The sequence below is a fragment of the Phyllobates terribilis genome, unplaced genomic scaffold, assembly GCF_046119375.1.
Source record: "Phyllobates terribilis strain yellow unplaced genomic scaffold, ASM4611937v1 Scaffold_3__8_contigs__length_932513732, whole genome shotgun sequence".
In the NCBI taxonomy this organism is placed as follows: domain Eukaryota; kingdom Metazoa; phylum Chordata; class Amphibia; order Anura; family Dendrobatidae; genus Phyllobates; species Phyllobates terribilis.
This window is the reverse complement of record NW_027362763.1, coordinates 625,192,130-625,211,210: the sequence shown is the minus strand read 5'-3', so window position 1 is coordinate 625,211,210 and position 19,081 is coordinate 625,192,130. Positions and strand designations below refer to the sequence as shown.

The 19,081-nt window shown below is 52.4% G+C and overlaps 1 protein-coding gene across 4 annotated transcripts in view; it reads left to right on the top strand.

Annotated features, from left to right (window-relative positions):
* The first annotated feature begins 749 nt into the window (after positions 1-749).
* Positions 750-19,081, top strand: part of CEP170 (centrosomal protein 170) — a 306,205-nt gene continuing 287,873 nt past the window's right edge. For 3 of the 4 annotated variants that reach the window (XM_073671540.1, XM_073671537.1, XM_073671538.1), the window contains exon 1: positions 750-931. The gene's annotated coding sequence lies outside the window, so the exon portion shown is untranslated. The remainder of the gene's footprint in view (positions 932-19,081) is intronic. The other variant, XM_073671539.1, reaches the window with a different exon arrangement.

Below are 19,081 nucleotides of genomic sequence, written 5' to 3'. Positions count from 1 at the left end.
CCGGTCTTCTCTCCAGTGCGTCCTGGCTCCCCGCGATGGTGTAAAAGGACCTTCCATGACATCATTTAGTCATGTGACAGGTCACACGTCAGCGGTCACATCACCTTTCACATGACTAAATGACGTCACCGCAGGTCCTTTAAGACCATCGCGAGCCGTACAAGAGACCGGACGCAAATTCTTTTTTTAACAGGTATTATGGTACCTGGGTCTGGAGGAGAGTCTCCTCTTCTCCAAACTCGGGTACCATCCACACATTAAACCTCATTGATATCTGCATGTGCACATGTAGTGATGCGGATATTATGCGTTTCAATGCAAGTCAATGGTGGCGATTACGCTGCGTGTCCACAAAATTAATGGACATGCTGTGGATTTCTCCGCAATGATAATCCGCAGCGGAAATTTCCGCAGCATGTGCACATCACATGCAAATCATCATTGGGGACCATGGGGCACGTATTACCAAGCGTTTTCGCTGCGGAAATACCGCTGCAAAACCGCTTGAAAAACGCATAGTGGGCACGCAGCCTCAGGGTTCCTGTGTTATCATCCGCACACTGGGGGATGGCGCCAGCGCTAGTCTGCTGGGTATACTTTGCAGTAAGTCCAATTCTTCACTTCCAGCCCACGACCCGTCAGCTCCATATAATGAAGGGAGTGGTGAATGCACCAGAAGCAAAACGTTAGTAGAAGCGCAACAACCCATAGGCAGCCATGCACACACCCTCCCGCTGACCACACGTCGCAGGGAATGGAGCGGTTAGTGCGCATGCTCTGGAAATGGTCTCTTCTCTCTCCATCCTTCCCAGACCCGCCCTTCTCGGTGCCGTTAGTCGCGATTGTCGCTGACAGCCTACATCTCGACGGTACGAGGCGATGATTTCTGGACACAGCGGGTTGCTCACTTAACCACTTAGGTCCCGGAGAGGTGAGGACACGCGCGGTGGGCTGCGGGCGGTGGGCTGCGGGCATATTGGCGGCCTTGATAAGAAGTTGGGGTCTGTGCCGGATGGATGTCCCGATCACCGCAGCCTTTGTGTAGCTCTGCGCTCGGATGCTGTGATCGTGACATCGATCTGGCTTCTACCAGACAGGAGAACAAAGCACAGCTGCCCTAATACCGCTGGCACGGCTGTGCCCATGTTAGCTGCTCATGGAGGCTGTGGAGGCATATGATGTTACATGGCAGGCCTGTGCATTATACATGGCTGCTAACCTAGTCCCCATGATGTTATCACTTGAAGCACACCACACTCTTTCCATTATGGTTTGTAAAATAAAAAATGCTACAAAATTTTCTTTAAAGAGCGTTCTCCCTATAATAAGTACAGGCCGTGCCCTCTTCTGGTGTGGTTCTCCCTATAATAAGTACAGGCCGTGCCCTCTTCTGGTGTGGTTCTCCCTATAATAAGTACAGGCCGTGCCCTCTTCTGGTGTGGTTCTCCCTATAATAAGTACAGGCCGTGCCCTCTTCTGGTGTGGTTCTCCCTATAATAAGTACAGGCCGTTCCCTCTTCTGGTGTGGTTCTCCCTATAATAAGTACAGGCCGTGCCCTCTTCTGGTGTGGTTCTCCCTATAATAAGTACAGGCCGTGCCCTCTTCTGGTGTGGTTCTCCCTATAATAAGTACAGGCCGTGCCCTCTTCTGGTGTGGTTCTCCCTATAATAAGTACAGGCCGTGCCCTCTTCTGGTGTGGTTCTCCCTATGAGTACAGGCCGTGTCCTCTTCTGGTGTGGTTCTCCCTATAATGAGTACAGGCCGTGTCCTCTTCTGGTGTGGTTCTCCCTATAATGAGTACAGGCCGTGTCCTCTTCTGGTGTGGTTCTCCCTATAATGAGTACAGGCCGTGTCCTCTTCTGGTGTGGTTCTCCCTATAATGAGTACAGGCCGTGCCCTCTGTTCTCCCTATAATGAGTACTGGCCGTGTCCTCTTCTGGTGTGGCAATCCCTATAATAAGTACAGGCCGTGCCCTCTTCTGGTGTGGTAATCCCTATAATGAGTACAGGCCGTGTCCTCTTCTGGTGTGGTTCTCCCTATAATGAGTACTGGCCGTGTCCTCTTCTGGTGTGGTTCTCCCTATAATAAGTACAGGCCGTGTCCTCTTCTGGTGTGGCTCTCCCTATAATGAGTACAGGCCGTGCCCTCTTCTGGTGTGGTTCTCCCTATAATAAGTACAGGCCGTGCCCTCTTCTGGTGTGGTTCTCCCTATAATAAGTACAGGCCGTGTCCTCTTCTGGTGTGGCTCTCCCTATAATGAGTACTGGCCGTGCCCTCTTCTGGTGTGGTTCTCCCTATAATGAGTACAGGCCGTGCCCTCTTCTGGTGTGGTTCTCCCTATAATGAGTACAGGCCGTGTCCTCTTCTGGTGTGGCTCTCCCTATAATGAGTACAGGCCGTGCCCTCTTCTGGTGTGGTTCTCCCTATAATAAGTACAGGCCGTGTCCTCTTCTGGTGTGGCTCTCCCTATAATGAGTACTGGCCGTGCCCTCTTCTGGTGTGGTTCTCCCTATAATGAGTACAGGCCGTGCCCTCTTCTGGTGTGGTTCTCCCTATAATAAGTACAGGCCGTGTCCTCTTCTGGTGTGGCTCTCCCTATAATGAGTACAGGCCGTGCCCTCTTCTGGTGTGGTTCTCCCTATAATAAGTACAGGCCGTGTCCTCTTCTGGTGTGGCTCTCCCTATAATGAGTACTGGCCGTGCCCTCTTCTGGTGTGGTTCTCCCTATAATGAGTACAGGCCGTGCCCTCTTCTGGTGTGGTTCTCCCTATAATAAGTACAGGCCGTGTCCTCTTCTGGTGTGGCTCTCCCTATAATGAGTACAGGCCGTGTCCTCTTCTGGTGTGGCTCTCCCTATAATGAGTACTGGCCGTGCCCTCTTCTGGTGTGGTTCTCCCTATAATGAGTACAGGCCGTGCCCTCTTCTGGTGTGGTTCTCCCTATAATAAGTACAGGCCGTGTCCTCTTCTGGTGTGGCTCTCCCTATAATGAGTACTGGCCGTGCCCTCTTCTGGTGTGGTTCTCCCTATAATGAGTACAGGCCGTTCCCTCTTCTGGTGTGGTTCTCCCTATAATAAGTACAGGCCGTGTCCTCTTCTGGTGTGGCTCTCCCTATAATGAGTACTGGCCGTGCCCTCTTCTGGTGTGGCTCTCCCTATAATGAGTACAGGCCATGCCCTCTTCTGGTGTGGTTCTCCCTATAATAAGTACAGGCCGTGCCCTCTTCTGGTGTGGCTCTCCCTATAATGAGTACAGGCTGTGTCCTCTTCTGGTGTGGCTCTCCCTATAATAAGTACAGGCCGTGCCCTCTTCTGGTGTGGTTCTCCCTATAATGAGTACAGGCTGTGCCCTCTTCTGGTGTGGTTCTCCCTATAATAAGTACAGGCTGTGTCCTCTTCTGGTGTGGCTCTCCCTATAATGAGTACAGGCCGTGCCCTCTTCTGGTGTGGTTCTCCCTATAATGAGTACAGGCTGTGCCCTCTTCTGGTGTGGTTCTCCCTATAATAAGTACAGGCCGTGCCCTCTTCTGGTGTGGTTCTCCCTATAATGAGTACAGGCCGTGTCGTCTTCTGGTGTGGCTCTCCCTATAATGAGTACAGGCCATGCCCTCTTCTGGTGTGGCTCTCCCTATAATAAGTACAGGCCGTGCCCTCTTCTGGTGTGGTTCTCCCTATAATGAGTACAGGCCGTGTCGTCTTCTGGTGTGGCTCTCCCTATAATGAGTACAGGCCGTGCCCTCTTCTGGTGTGGCTCTCCCTATAATGAGTTCAGGCCCTGCCCTCTTCTGGTGTGGCTCTCCCTATAATGAGTACAGGCCGTGCCCTCTTCTGGTGTGGCTCTCCCTATAATGAGTTCAGGCCCTGCCCTCTTCTGGTGTGGCTCTCCCTATAATGAGTACAGGCCGTGCCCTCTTCTGGTGTGGTTCTCCCTATAATGAGTACAGGCTGTGCCCTCTTCTGGCGTGGCTCTCCCTATAATAAGTACAGGCCGTGCCCTCTTCTGGTGTTGTTCTCCCTATAATGAGTACAGGCTGTGCCCTCTTCTGGCGTGGCTCTCCCTATAATAAGTACAGGCCGTGCCCTCTTCTGGTGTGGTTCTCCCTATAATGAGTACAGGCCGTGTCCTCTTCTGGTGTGGTTCTCCCTATAATGAGTACAGGCCGTGCCCTCTTCTGGTGTGGTTCTCCCTATAATGAGTACAGGCCGTGCCCTCTTCTGGTGTGGTTCTCCCTATAATGAGTACAGGCCGTGCCCTCTTCTGGTGTGGTTCTCCCTATAATGAGTACAGGCCGTGTCCTCTTCTGGTGTGGTTCTCCCTATAATGAGTACAGGCCGTGTCCTCTTCTGGTGTGGTTCTCCCTATAATGAGTACTGGCCGTGCCCTCTTCTGGTGTGGTTCTCCCTATAATGAGTACAGGCCGTGTCCTCTTCTGGTGTGGTTCTCCCTATAATGAGTACAGGCCGTGTCCTCTTCTGGTGTGGTTCTCCCTATAATGAGTACAGGCCGTGTCCTCTTCTGGTGTGGCTCTCCCTATAATGAGTACTGGCCGTGTCCTCTTCTGGTGTGGTTCTCCCTATAATGAGTACAGGCCGTGCCCTCTTCTGGTGTGGTTCTCCCTATAATGAGTACAAGCCGTGTCCTCTTCTGGTGTGGTTCTCCCTATAATGAGTACAGGCCGTGTCCTCTTCTGGTGTGGTTCTCCCTATAATGAGTACAGGCCGTGCCCTCTTCTGGTGTGGTTCTCCCTATAATAAGTACAGGCCGTGTCCTCTTCTGGTGTGGTTCTCCCTATAATGAGTACTGGCCGTGCCCTCTTCTGGTGTGGCTCTCCCTATAATGAGTACTGGCCGTGTCCTCTTCTGGTGTGGTTCTCCCTATAATGAGTACTGGCCGTGTCCTCTTCTGGTGTGGTTCTCCCTATAATGAGTACTGGCCGTGTCCTCTTCTGGTGTGGTTCTCCCTATAATGAGTACTGGCCGTGTCCTCTTCTGGTGTGGTTCTCCCTATAATGAGTACAGGCCGTGTCCTCTTCTGGTGTGGTTCTCCCTATAATGAGTACTGGCCGTGTCCTCTTCTGGTGTGGTTCTCCCTATAATGAGTACAGGCCGTGCCCTCTTCTGGTGTGGCTCTCCCTATAATGAGTACTGGCCGTGTCCTCTTCTGGTGTGGTTATCCCTATAATGAGTACAGGCCGTGTCCTCTTCTGGTGTGGTTCTCCCTATAATGAGTACAGGCCGTGTCCTCTTCTGGTGTGGTTCTCCCTATAATGAGTACAGGCCGTGCCCTCTTCTGGTGTGGTTCTCCCTATAATGAGTACAGGCCGTGCCCTCTTCTGGTGTGGTTCTCCCTATAATGAGTACAGGCCGTGTCCTCTTCTGGTGTGGTTCTCCCTATAATAAGTACAGGCCGTGTCCTCTTCTGGTGTGGTTCTCCCTATAATGAGTACAGGCCGTGTCCTCTTCTGGTGTGACTCTCCCTATAATGAGTACAGGCCGTGTCCTCTTCTGGTGTGACTCTCCCTATAATGAGTACAGGCCGTGTCCTCTTCTGGTGTGGTTCTCCCTATAATGAGTACAGGCCGTGCCCTCTTCTGGTGTGGTTCTCCCTATAATAAGTACAGGCCGTGTCCTCTTCTGGTGTGGTTCTCCCTATAATGAGTACAGGCTGTGTCCTCTTCTGGTGTGGTTCTCCCTATAATGAGTACAGGCCGTGTCCTCTTCTGGTGTGACTCTCCCTATAATGAGTACAGGCCGTGCCTTCTAATTATGTGGTTCTCCCTATAATGAGTACTGGCCGTGCCCTCTTCTGGTGTGGCTCTCCCTATAATGAGTACTGGCCGTGTCCTCTTCTGGTGTGGTTCTCCCTATAATGAGTACTGGCCGTGTCCTCTTCTGGTGTGGTTCTCCCTATAATGAGTACTGGCCGTGTCCTCTTCTGGTGTGGTTCTCCCTATAATGAGTACAGGCCGTGTCCTCTTCTGGTGTGGTTCTCCCTATAATGAGTACTGGCCGTGTCCTCTTCTGGTGTGGTTCTCCCTATAATGAGTACAGGCCGTGTCCTCTTCTGGTGTGGTTCTCCCTATAATGAGTACAGGCCGTGTCCTCTTCTGCTGTGGTTCTCCCTATGAGTACAGGCCGTGCCCTCTTCTGGTGTGGTTCTCCCTATAATGAGTACAGGCCGTGTCCTCTTTTGGTGTGGTTCTCCCTATAATGAGTACAGGCCGTGCCCTCTTCTGGTGTGGTTCTCCCTATAATGAGTACAGGCCGTGCCCTCTTCTGGTGTGGTTCTCCCTATGAGTACAGGCCGTGCCCTCTTCTGGTGTGGTTCTCCCTATAATGAGTACTGGCCGTGTCATCTTCTGGCGTGGCTCTCCCTATAATGAGTACAGGCTGTGTCCTCTTTTGGTGTGGTTCTCCCTATAATGAGTACAGGCCGTGCCCTCTTCTGGTGTGGTTCTCCCTATAATGAGTACAGGCCGTGCCCTCTTCTGGTGTGGTTCTCCCTATAATAAGTACAGGCCGTGCCCTCTTCTGGTGTGGTTCTCCCTATAATGAGTACTGGCCGTGCCCTCTTCTGATGTGGCTCTCCCTATAATGAGTACAGGCCGTGTCCTCTTCTGGTGTGGTTCTCCCTAAAATGAGTACTGGCCGTGTCCTCTTCTGGTGTGGTTCTCCCTATAATGAGTACTGGCCGTGCCCTCTTCTGATGTGGCTCTCCCTATAATGAGTACAGGCCGTGCCCTCTTCTGGTGTGGCTCTCCCTATAATGAGTACAGACCGTGTCCTCTTCTGGTGTGGTTCTCCCTATAATGAGTACAGGCCTTGTCCTCTTCTGATGTGGCTCTCCCTATAACGAGTACTGGCCGTGTCCTCTTATGGTGTGGTTCTCCCTATGAGTACTGGCCGTGTCCTCTTCTGGTGTGGCTCTCCCTATAATGAGTACAGGCCGTGCCCTCTTCTGGTGTGGTTCTCCCTATAATGAGTACAGGCCGTGCCCTCTTCTGGTGTGGTTCTCCCTATAATAAGTACAGGCCGTGTCCTCTTCTGGTGTGGTTCTCCCTATAATGAGTACAGGCCGTGCCTTCTTCTTGTGTGGTTCTCCCTATAATGAGTACTGGCCGTGTCCTCTTCTGGTGTGGTTCTCCCTATAATGAGTACAGGCCGTGCCCTCTTCTGGTGTGGCTCTCCCTATAATGAGTACTGGCCGTGTCCTCTTCTGGTGTGGTTCTCCCTATAATGAGTACTGGCCGTGTCCTCTTCTGGTGTGGCTCTCCCTATAATGAGTACTGGCCGTGCCCTCTTCTGGTGTGGTTCTCCCTATAATGAGTACAGGCCGTGTCCTCTAATGGTGTGGCTCTCCCTATAATGAGTACAGGCCGTGTACTCTTCTGGTGTGGTTCTCCCTATGAGTACAGGCCGTGTCCTCTTCTGGTGTGGTTCTCCCTATAATGAGTACTGGCCGTGTCCTCTTTTGATGTGGTTCTCCCTATAATGAGTACAGGCCGTGCCCTCTTCTGGTGTGGTTCTCCCTATAATGAGTACATGCCGTGCCCTCTTCTGGTGTGGTTCTCCCTATAATGAGTACTGGCCGTGCCCTCTTCTGGTGTGGTTCTCCCTATAATGAGTACTGGCCGTGCCCTCTTCTGGTGTGGTTCTCCCTATAATGAGTACTGGCCGTGTCCTCTTCTGGTGTGACTCTCCCTATAATGAGTACAGGCCGTGTCCTCTTCTGGTGTGGTTCTCCCTATAATGAGTACAGGCCGTGCCTTCTTCTGGTGTGGCTCTCCCTATAATGAGTACAGGTCGTGCCCTCTTCTGGTGTCGCTCTCCCTATAATGAGTACAGGTCGTGTCCTCTTCTGGTGTGGCTCTCCCTATAATGAGTACAGGCCGTGCCCTCTTCTGGTGTGGCTCTCCCTATAATGAGTACAGGCCATGCCCTCTTCTGGTGTAGCTCTCCCTATAATGAGTACAGGCCATGTCCTCTTCTGGTGTGGCTCTCCCTATGAGTACAGGCCGTGCCCTCTTCTGGTGTGACTCTCCCTATAATGAGTACAGGCCGTGCCCTCTTCTGGTGTGACTCTCCCTATAATGAGTACAGGCCGTGCCCTCTTCTGGTGTGGTTCTCCCTATAATGAGTACAGGCCGTGTCCTCTTCTGGTGTGGTTCTCCCTATAATGAGTACAGGCCGTATCCTCTTTTGGTGTGGTTCTCCCTATAATGAGTACAGGCCGTGTCCTCTTCTGGTGTGGCTCTCCCTATAATGAGTACAGGCCGTGCCCTCTTCTGGTGTGGCTCTCCCTATAATGAGTACTGGCCGTGCCCTCTTCTGGTGTGGCTCTCCCTATAATGAGTACTGGCCGTGTCCTCTTCTGGTGTGGTTCTCCCTATAATGAGTACAGGCCGTGTCCTCTTCTGGTGTGGTTCTCCCTATGAGTACAGGCCGTGTCCTCTTCTGGTGTGGTTCTCCCTATAATGAGTACAGGCCGTGCCCTAGGTTCTTCCTGTAATGAGTACTGGCCGTGTCCTCTTCTGGTGTGACAATCCCTATAATGAGTACAGGCTGTGCCCTCTTCTGGTGTGGTTTTCCTTATAATGAGTACAGGCTGTGCCCTCTTCTGGTATGGTTCTCCCTATAATGAGTACAGGCCGTGTCCTCTTCTGGTGTGGCTCTCCCTATAATGAGTACAGGCCGTGTCCTCTTCTGGTGTGGTTCTCCCTATAATGAGTACAGGCCGTGCCCTCGGTTCTCCCTATAATGAGTACAGGCCGTGTCCTCTTCTGGTGTGGTTCTCCCTATAATGAGTACAGGCCGTGCCCTCGGTTCTCCCTAAAATGAGTACTGGCCGTGTCCTCTTCTGGTGTGGCTCTCCCTATAATGAGTACTGGCCGTGCCCTCTTCTGGTGTGGTTCTCCCTATAATGAGTACAGGCCGTGCCCTCTTCTGGTGTGGTTCTCCCTATAATGAGTACAGGCCGTGTCCTCTTCTGGTGTGGTTCTCCCTATAATGAGTACAGGCCGTGTCCTCTTCTGGTGTGGTTCTCCCTATAATGAGTACTGGCCGTGCCCTCTTCTGGTGTCGTTCTCCCTATAATGAGTACAGGCCGTGTCCTCTTCTGGTGTGGTTCTCCCTATAATGAGTACAGGCCGTGCCCTCTTCTGGTGTGGTTCTCCCTATAATGAGTACAGGCCGTGTCCTCTTCTGTTGTGGCTCTCCCTATAATGAGTACAGGCCGTGCCCTCTTCTGGTGTGGCTCTCCCTATAATGAGTACAGGCCGTGTCCTCTTCTGGTGTGGTTTTCCATATAATGAGTACAGGCCGTGCCCTCTTCTGGTGTGGTTCTCCCTATAATGAGTACAGGCCGTGTCCTCTTCTGGTGTGGTTCTCCCTATAATGAGTACAGGCCGTGTCCTCTTCTGGTGTGGTTCTCCCTATAATGAGTACTGGCCGTGCCCTCTTCTGGTGTCGTTCTCCCTATAATGAGTACAGGCCGTGTCCTCTTCTGGTGTGGTTCTCCCTATAATGAGTACAGGCCGTGCCCTCTTCTGGTGTGGTTCTCCCTATAATGAGTACAGGCCGTGTCCTCTTCTGGTGTGGTTCTCCCTATAATGAGTACAGGCCGTGCCCTCTTCTGGTGTGGTTCTCCCTATAATGAGTATAGGCCGTGTCCTCTTCTGGTGTGGTTCTCCCTATAATGAGTACAGGCCGTGCCCTCTTCTGGTGTGGTTCTCCCTATAATGAGTACAGGCCGTGCCCTCTTCTGGTGTGGTTCTCCCTATAATGAGTACAGGCCGTGCCCTCTTCTGGTGTGGTTCTCCCTATAATGAGTACAGGCCGTGTCCTCTTATGGTGTGGTTCTCCCTATAATGAGTACAGGCCGTGCCCTCTTCTGGTGTGGTTCTCCCTATAATGAGTACAGGCCGTGCCCTCTTCTGGTGTGGTTCTCCCTATAATGAGTACAGGCCGTGTCCTCTTCTGGTGTGGTTCTCCCTATAATGAGTACTGGCCGTGTCCTCTTCTGGTGTGGTTCTCCCTATAATGAGTACAGGCCGTGCCCTCGGTTCTCCCTATAATGAGTACAGGCCGTGTCCTCTTCTGGTGTGGTTCTCCCTATAATGAGTACAGGCCGTGCCCTCGGTTCTCCCTATAATGAGTACTGGCCGTGTCCTCTTCTGATGTGGCTCTCCGTATAATGAGTACTGGCCGTGCCCTCTTCTTGTGTGGTTCTCCCTATAATGAGTACAGGCCGTGTCCTCTTCTGGTGTGGTTCTCCCTATAATGAGTACAGGCCATGTCCTCTTTTGGTGTGGTTCTCCCTATAATGAGTACAGGCCGTGTCCTCTTCTGGTGTGGTTCTCCCTATAATGAGTACTGGCCGTGTCCTCTTCTGGTGTGGCTCTCCCTATAATGAGTACTGGCCGTGCCCTCTTCTGGTGTGGTTCTCCCTATAATGAGTACAGGCCGTGTCCTCTTCTGGTGTGGCTCTCCCTATAATGAGTACAGGCCGTGTACTCTTCTGGTGTGGTTCTTCCTATGAATACAGGCCGTGTCCTCTTCTGGTGTGGTTCTCCCTATAATGAGTACTGGCCGTGTCCTCTTTTGATGTGGTTCTCCCTATAATGAGTACAGGCCGTGCCCTCTTCTGGTGTGGTTCTCCCTATAATGAGTACATGCCGTGCCCTCTTCTGGTGTGGTTCTCCCTATAATGAGTACTGGCCGTGCCCTCTTCTGGTGTGGTTCTCCCTATAATGAGTACTGGCCGTGCCCTCTTCTGGTGTGGTTCTCCCTATAATGAGTACAGGCCGTGCCCTCTTCTGGTGTGGCTCTCCCTATAATGAGTACTGGCCGTGTCCTCTTCTGGTGTGACTCTCCCTATAATGAGTACAGGCCGTGTCCTCTTCTGGTGTGGTTCTCCCTATAATGAGTACAGGCCGTGTCTTCTTCTGGTGTGGCTCTCCCTATAATGAGTACAGGTCGTGCCCTCTTCTGGTGTCGCTCTTCCTATAATGAGTACAGGTCGTGTCCTCTTCTGGTGTGGCTCTCCCTATAATGAGTACAGGCCGTGCCCTCTTCTGGTGTGACTCTCCCTATAATGAGTACAGGCCGTGCCCTCTTCTGGTGTGGTTCTCCCTATAATGAGTACAGGCCGTGTCCTCTTCTGGTGTGGTTCTCCCTATAATGAGTACAGGCCGTATCCTCTTCTGGTGTGGTTCTCCCTATAATGAGTACAGGCCGTGTCCTCTTCTGGTGTGGCTCTCCCTATAATGAGTACAGGCCGTGCCCTCTTCTGGTGTGGCTCTCCCTATAATGAGTACTGGCCGTGCCCTCTTCTGGTGTGGCTCTCCCTATAATGAGTACTGGCCGTGTCCTCTTCTGGTGTGGTTCTCCCTATAATGAGTACAGGCCGTGTCTTCTTCTGGTGTGGTTCTCCCTATGAGTACAGGCCGTGTCCTCTTCTGGTGTGGTTCTCCCTATAATGAGTACAGGCCGTGTCCTAGGTTCTTCCTGTAATGATTACTGGCCGTGTCCTCTTCTGGTGTGGCAATCCCTATAATGAGTACAGGCTGTGCCCTCTTCTGGTATGGTTCTCCCTATAATGAGTACAGGCCGTGTCCTCTTCTGGTGTGGCTCTCCCTATAATGAGTACAGGCCGTGTCCTCTTCTGGTGTGGTTCTCCCTATAATGAGTACAGGCCGTGCCCTCGGTTCTCCCTATAATGAGTACAGGCCGTGTCCTCTTCTGGTGTGGTTCTCCCTATAATGAGTACAGGCCGTGCCCTCGGTTCTCCCTATAATGAGTACTGGCCGTGTCCTCTTCTGGTGTGGCTCTCCCTATAATGAGTACTGGCCGTGCCCTCTTCTGGTGTGGTTCTCCCTATAATGAGTACAGGCCGTGCCCTCTTCTGGTGTGGTTCTCCCTATAATGAGTACAGGCCGTGTCCTCTTCTGGTGTGGTTCTCCCTGTAATGAGTACTGGCCGTGCCCTCTTCTGGTGTGGTTCTCCCTATAATGAGTACAGGCCGTGCCCTTTTCTGGTGTGGTTCTCCCTATAATGAGTACAGGCTGTGCCCTCTTCTGGTGTGGTTCTCCCTATAATGAGTACAGGCCGTGCCCTCTTCTGGTGTGGTTCTCCCTATAATGAGTACTGGCCGTGTCCTCTTCTGGCGTGGTTCTCCCTATAATGAGTACAGGCCGTTCCCTCTTCTGGCGTGACTCTCCCTATAATGAGTACAGGCCGTGCCCTCTTCTGGTGTGGTTCTCCCTATAATTAGTACAGGCCGTGCCCTCTTCTGGTGTGGTTCTCCCTATAATGAGTACAGGCTGTGTCCTCTTCTGGCGTTGCTCTCCCTATAATGAGTACAGGCCGTGCCCTCTTCTGGTGTGGTTCTCCCTATAATGTGTACAGGCCGTGTCCTCTTCTGGTGTGGTTCTCCCTATAATGAGTACAGGCCGTGCCCTCTTCTGGTGTAGCTCTCCCTATAATGAGTACAGGCCGTGCCCTCTTCTTGTGTGGTTCTCCCTATGAGTACTGGCCGTGTCCTCTTCTGGTGTGGTTCTCCCTATGAGTACAGGCCGTGCCCTCTTCTGGTGTGGCTCTCCCTATAATGAGTACAGGCCGTGTCCTCTTCTGGTGTGGTTCTCCCTATAATGAGTACAGGCCGTGTCCTCTTCTGGTGTGGTTCTCCCTATAATGAGTACAGGCCATGCCCTCTTCTGGTGTGGTTCTCCCTATAATGAGTACAGGCCGTGTCCTCTTCTGGTGTGGTTCTACCTATAATGAGTACAGGCCGTGCCCTCTTCTGATGTAGTTCTCCCTATAATGAGTACAGGCCGTGTCCTCTTCTGTTGTGGCTCTCCCTATAATGAGTACAGGCCGTGTCCTCTTCTGGTGTGGTTCTCCCTATAATGAGTACAGGCCGGGCCCTCTGTTCTCCCTATAATGAGTACTGGCCGTGTCCTCTTCTGGTGTGGCAATCCCTATAATGAGTACAGGCCGTGCCCTCTTCTGGTGTGGCTCTCCCTATAATGAGTACTGGCTGTGTCTTCTTCTGGTGTGGCTCTCCCTATGAGTACAGGCCGTGTCCTCTTCTGGTGTGGCTCTCCCTATAATGAGTACTGGCCGTGCCCTCTTCTGGTGTGGTTCTCCCTATAATGAGTACAGGCCGTGCCCTCTTCTGGTGTGGCTCTCCCTATAATGAGTACAGGCCGTGTCCTCTTCTGGTGTGGTTCTCCCTATGAGTACAGGCCGTGCCCTCTTCTGGTGTGGCTCTCCCTATAATGAGTACTGGCCGTGTCCTCTTCTGGTGTGGCTCTCCCTATAATGAGTATAGGCCGTGCCCTCTTCTGGTGTGGCTCTCCCTATAATGATTACTGGCCGTGTCCTCTTCTGGTGTGGCTCTCCCTATAATGAGTGCAGGCCGTGTCCTCTTCTGGTGTGGTTCTCCCTATAATGAGTACAGGCCGTGCCCTCTGTTCTCCCTATAATGAGTACTGGCCGTGTCCTCTTCTGGTGTGGCAATCCCTATAATAAGTACAGGCCGTGCCCTCTTCTGGTGTGGTAATCCCTATAATGAGTACAGGCCGTGTCCTCTTCTGGTGTGGCTCTCCCTATAATGAGTACAGGCCGTGTCCTCTTCTGGTGTGGTTCTCCCTATAATGAGTACAGGCCGTGCCCTCGGTTCTCCCTATAATGAGTACAGGCCGTGTCCTCTTCTGGTGTGGCTCTCACTATAATGAGTACAGACCGTGCCCTCTTCTGGTGTGGCTCTCCCTATAATGAGTACTGGCCGTGTCCTCTTCTGGTGTGGTTCTCCCTATAATGAGTACTGGCCGTGCCCTCTTCTGGTGTGGTTCTCCCTATAATGAGTACTGGCCGTGCCCTCTTCTTATGTGGTTCTCCCTATGATGAGTACAGGCCGTGTCCTCTTCTGGTGTGGTTCTCCCTATAATGAGTACTGCCCGTGTCCTCTTCTGGTGTGACTCTCCCTATAATGAGTACAGGCCGTGCCCTCTTCTGGTGTGGCTCTCCCTATAATGAGTACAGGCCTTGCCCTTTTCTGGTGTGGTTCTCCCTATAATGAGTACAGGCCGTGTCCTCTTCTGGTGTGGTTCTCCCTATAATGAGTACTGGCCGTGTCCTCTTCTGGTGTGGTTCTCCCTATAATGAGTACTGGCCGTGCCCTCTTCTGGTGTGGTTCTCCCTATAATGAGTACAGGCCGTGTCCTCTTCTGGTGTGGTTCTCCCTATAATGAGTACAGGCCGTGCCCTCTTGTGATGTGGTTCTCCCTATAATGAGTACAGGCCGTGCCCTCGGTTCTCCCTATAATGAGTACTGGCCGTGCCCTCTTCTGGTGTGGCTCTCCCTATAATGAGTACAGGCCATGCCCTCTTCTGGTGTGGCTCTCCCTATAATGAGTACAGGCCGTGTCCTCTTCTGGTGTGGTTCTCCCTGTAATGAGTACTGGCCGTGCCCTCTTCTGGTGTGGTTCTCCCTATAATGAGTACAGGCCGTGCCCTTTTCTGGTGTGGTTCTCCCTATAATGAGTACAGGCTGTGCCCTCTTCTGGTGTGGTTCTCCCTATAATGAGTACAGGCCGTGCCCTCTTCTGGTGTGGTTCTCCCTATAATGAGTACTGGCCGTGTCCTCTTCTGGCGTGGTTGTCCCTATAATGAGTACAGGCCGTTCCCTCTTCTGGCGTGACTCTCCCTATAATGAGTACAGGCCGTGCCCTCTTCTGGTGTGGTTCTCCCTATAATTAGTACAGGCCGTGCCCTCTTCTGGTGTGGTTCTCCCTATAATGAGTACAGGCTGTGTCCTCTTCTGGCGTTGCTCTCCCTATAATGAGTACAGGCCGTGCCCTCTTCTGGTGTGGTTCTCCCTATAATGTGTACAGGCCGTGTCCTCTTCTGGTGTGGTTCTCCCTATAATGAGTACAGGCCGTGCCCTCTTCTGGTGTAGCTCTCCCTATAATGAGTACAGGCCGTGCCCTCTTCTTGTGTGGTTCTCCCTATGAGTACTGGCCGTGTCCTCTTCTGGTGTGGTTCTCCCTATGAGTACAGGCCGTGCCCTCTTCTGGTGTGGCTCTCCCTATAATGAGTACAGGCCGTGTCCTCTTCTGGTGTGGTTCTCCCTATAATGAGTACAGGCCGTGTCCTCTTCTGGTGTGGTTCTCCCTATAATGAGTACAGGCCATGCCCTCTTCTGGTGTGGTTCTCCCTATAATGAGTACAGGCCGTGTCCTCTTCTGGTGTGGTTCTACCTATAATGAGTACAGGCCGTGCCCTCTTCTGATGTAGTTCTCCCTATAATGAGTACAGGCCGTGTCCTCTTCTGTTGTGGCTCTCCCTATAATGAGTACAGGCCGTGTCCTCTTCTGGTGTGGTTCTCCCTATAATGAGTACAGGCCGGGCCCTCTGTTCTCCCTATAATGAGTACTGGCCGTGTCCTCTTCTGGTGTGGCAATCCCTATAATGAGTACAGGCCGTGCCCTCTTCTGGTGTGGCTCTCCCTATAATGAGTACTGGCTGTGTCTTCTTCTGGTGTGGCTCTCCCTATGAGTACAGGCCGTGTCCTCTTCTGGTGTGGCTCTCCCTATAATGAGTACTGGCCGTGTCCTCTTCTGGTGTGGTTCTCCCTATAATGAGTACAGGCCGGGCCCTCTGTTCTCCCTATAATGAGTACTGGCCGTGTCCTCTTCTGGTGTGGCTCTCCCTATAATGAGTACAGGCCGTATCCTCTTCTGGTGTGACTCTCCCTATAATGAGTACAGGCCGTGCCCTCTTCTGGTGTGGCTCTCCCTATAATGAGTACAGGCCGTGTCCTCTTCTGGTGTGGTTCTCCCTATGAGTACAGGCCGTGCCCTCTTCTGGTGTGGCTCTCCCTATAATGAGTACTGGCCGTGTCCTCTTCTGGTGTGGCTCTCCCTATAATGAGTATAGGCCGTGCCCTCTTCTGGTGTGGCTCTCCCTATAATGATTACTGGCCGTGTCCTCTTCTGGTGTGGCTCTCCCTATAATGAGTGCAGGCCGTGTCCTCTTCTGGTGTGGTTCTCCCTATAATGAGTATTGGCCGTGCCCTCTTCTGGTGTGGTTCTCCCTATAATGAGTACAGGCCGTGTCCTCTTCTGGTGTGGTTCTCCCTATAATGAGTACAGGCCGTGCCCTCTTCTGGTGTGGTTCTCCCTATAATGAGTACAGGCTGTGCCCTCTTCTGGTGTGGTTCTCCCTATAATGAGTACAGGCCGTGCCCTCTTCTGGTGTGGTTCTCCCTATAATGAGTACAGGCCGTGCCCTCTTCTGGTGTGGTTCTCCCTATAATGAGTACAGGCCGTGCCCTCTTCTGGCGTGGTTCTCCCTATAATGAGTACTGGCCGTGTCCTCTTCTGGCGTGGTTCTCCCTATAATGAGTACAGGCCGTTCCCTCTTCTGGTGTGACTCTCCCTATAATGAGTACAGGCCGTGCCCTCTTCTGGTGTGGTTCTCCCTATAATGAGTACAGGCCGTGCCCTCTTCTGGTGTGGCTCTCCCTATAATGAGTACAGGCCGTGTCCTCTTCTGGTGTGGTTCTCCCTATGAGTACAGGCCGTGCCCTCGGTTCTCCCTATAATGAGTACTGGCCGTGTCCTCTTCTGGTGTGGCTCTCCCTATAATGAGTATAGGCCGTGCCCTCTTCTGGTGTGGCTCTCCCTATAATGAGTACTGGCCGTGCCCTCTTCTGGTGTGGCTCTCCCTATAATGAGTACAGGCCGTGTCCTCTTCTGGTGTGGCTCTCCCTATAATGAGTGCAGGCCGTGTCCTCTTGTGGTGTGGTTCTCCCTATAATGAGTACTGGCCGTGCCCTCTTCTGGTGTGGTTCTCCCTATAATGAGTACAGGCCGTGTCCTCTTCTGGTGTGGTTCTCCCTATAATGAGTACAGGCTGTGCCCTCTTCTAGTGTGGTTCTCCCTATAATGAGTACAGGCTGTGCCCTCTTCTGGTGTGGTTCTCCCTATAATGAGTACAGGCCGTATCCTCTTCTGGTGTGACTCTCCCTATAATGAGTACAGGCCGTGCCCTCTTCTGGTGTGGTTCTCCCTATAATGAGTACAGGCCGTGCCCTCTTCTGGTGTGGTTCTCCCCATAATGAGTACTGGCCGTGTCCTCTTCTGGCGTGGTTCTCCCTATAATGAGTACAGGCCGTTCCCTCTTCTGGTGTGACTCTCCCTATAATGAGTACAGGCCGTGCCCTCTTCTGGTGTGGTTCTCCCTATAATGAGTACAGGCCGTGCCCTCTTCTGGTGTGGTTCTCCCTATAATGAGTACAGGCTGTGTCCTCTTCTGGCGTGGCTCTCCCTACAATGAGTACAGGCCGTGCCCTCTTCTGGTGTGGTTCTCCCTATAATGAGTACAGGCCGTGTCCTCTTCTGGTGTGGCTCTCCCTATAATGAGTACAGGCCGTGTCCTCTTCTGGTGTGGCTCTCCCTATAATGAGTACAGGCCGTGCCCTCTTCTGGTGTGGCTCTCCCTATAATGAGTACAGGCCGTGCCCTCTTCTGGTGTGGCTCTCCCTATAATGAGTACAGGCCGTGTCGTCTTCTGGTGTGGTTCTCCCTATGAGTACAGGCCGTGCCCTCTTCTGGAGTGGCTCTCCCTATAATGAGTACAGGCCGTGCCCTCTTCTGGTGTGGTTCTCCCTATAATGAGTACAGGCCGTGCCCTCTTCTGGTGTGGTTCTCCCTATAGTGAGTACAGGCTGTGTCCTCTTCTGGCGTGGCTCTCCCTATAATGAGTACAGGCCGTGCCCTCTTCTGGTGTGGTTCTCCCTATAATGAGTACAGGCCGTGCCCTCTTCTGGTGTGGTTCTCCCTATAATGAGTACAGGCCGTGTCCTCTTCTGGTGTGGCTCTCCCTATAATGAATACAGGCCGTGTCCTCTTCTGGTGTGGCTCTCCCTATAATGAGTACAGGCCGTGTCCTCTTCTGGTGTGGCTCTCCCTATAATGAGTACAGGCCGTGCCCTCTTCTGGTGTGGCTCTCCCTATAATGAGTACAGGCCGTGCCCTCTTCTGTTGTGGCTCTCCCTATAATGAGTACAGGCCGTGCCCTCTTCTGGTGTGGCTCTCCCTATAAGGAGTACAGGCCGTGCCCTCTTCTAGTGTGGCTCTCCCTATAAGGAGTACAGGCCATGTCCTCTTCTGGTGTGGTTCTCCCTATGAGTACAGGCCGTGCCCTCTTCTGGTGTGGCTCTCCCTATAATGAGTACACGCCGTGCCCTCTTCTGGTGTGGTTCTCCCTATAATGAGTACAGGCCGTGTCCTCTTCTGGTGTGGCTCTTCCTATAATGAGTACAGGCCGTGCCCTCTTCTGGTGTGGTTCTCCCTATAATGAGTACATGCCGTGTCCTCTTCTGGTGTGGTTCTCCCTATGAGTACAGGCCGTGTCCTCTTCTGGTGTGGCTCTCCCTATAATGAGTACAGGCTGTGTCCTCTTCTGGCGTGGCTCTCCCTATAATGAGTACAGGCTGTGTCCTCTTCTGGCGTGGCTCTCCCTATAATGAGTACAGGCCGTGCCCTCTGTTCTCCCTATAATGAGTACTGGCCGTGTCCTCTTCTTGTGTGGCAATCCCTATAATAAGTACAGGCCGTGCCCTCTTCTGGTGTGGTAATCCCTATAATGAGTACAGGCCGTGTCCTCTTCTGGTGTGGCTCTCCCTATAATGAGTACAGGCCGTGTCCTCTTCTGGTGTGGCTCTCCCTATAATGAGTACAGGCCGTGCCCTCTTCTGGTGTGGCTCTCCCTATAATGAGTACAGGCCGTGCCCTCTTCTGGTGTGGTTCTCCCTATAGTGAGTACAGGCTGTGTCCTCTTCTGGCGTGGCTCTCCCTATAATGAGTACAGGCCGTGCCCTCTTCTGGTGTGGTTCTCCCTATAATGAGTACAGGCCGTGTCCTCTTCTGGTGTGGCTCTCCCTATAATGAGTACAGGCCGTGTCCTCTTCTGGTGTGGCTCTCCCTATAATGAGTACAGGCCGTGTCCTCTTCTGGTGTGGCTCGCCCTATAATGAGTACAGGCCGTGCCCTCTTCTGGTGTGGCTCTCCCTAT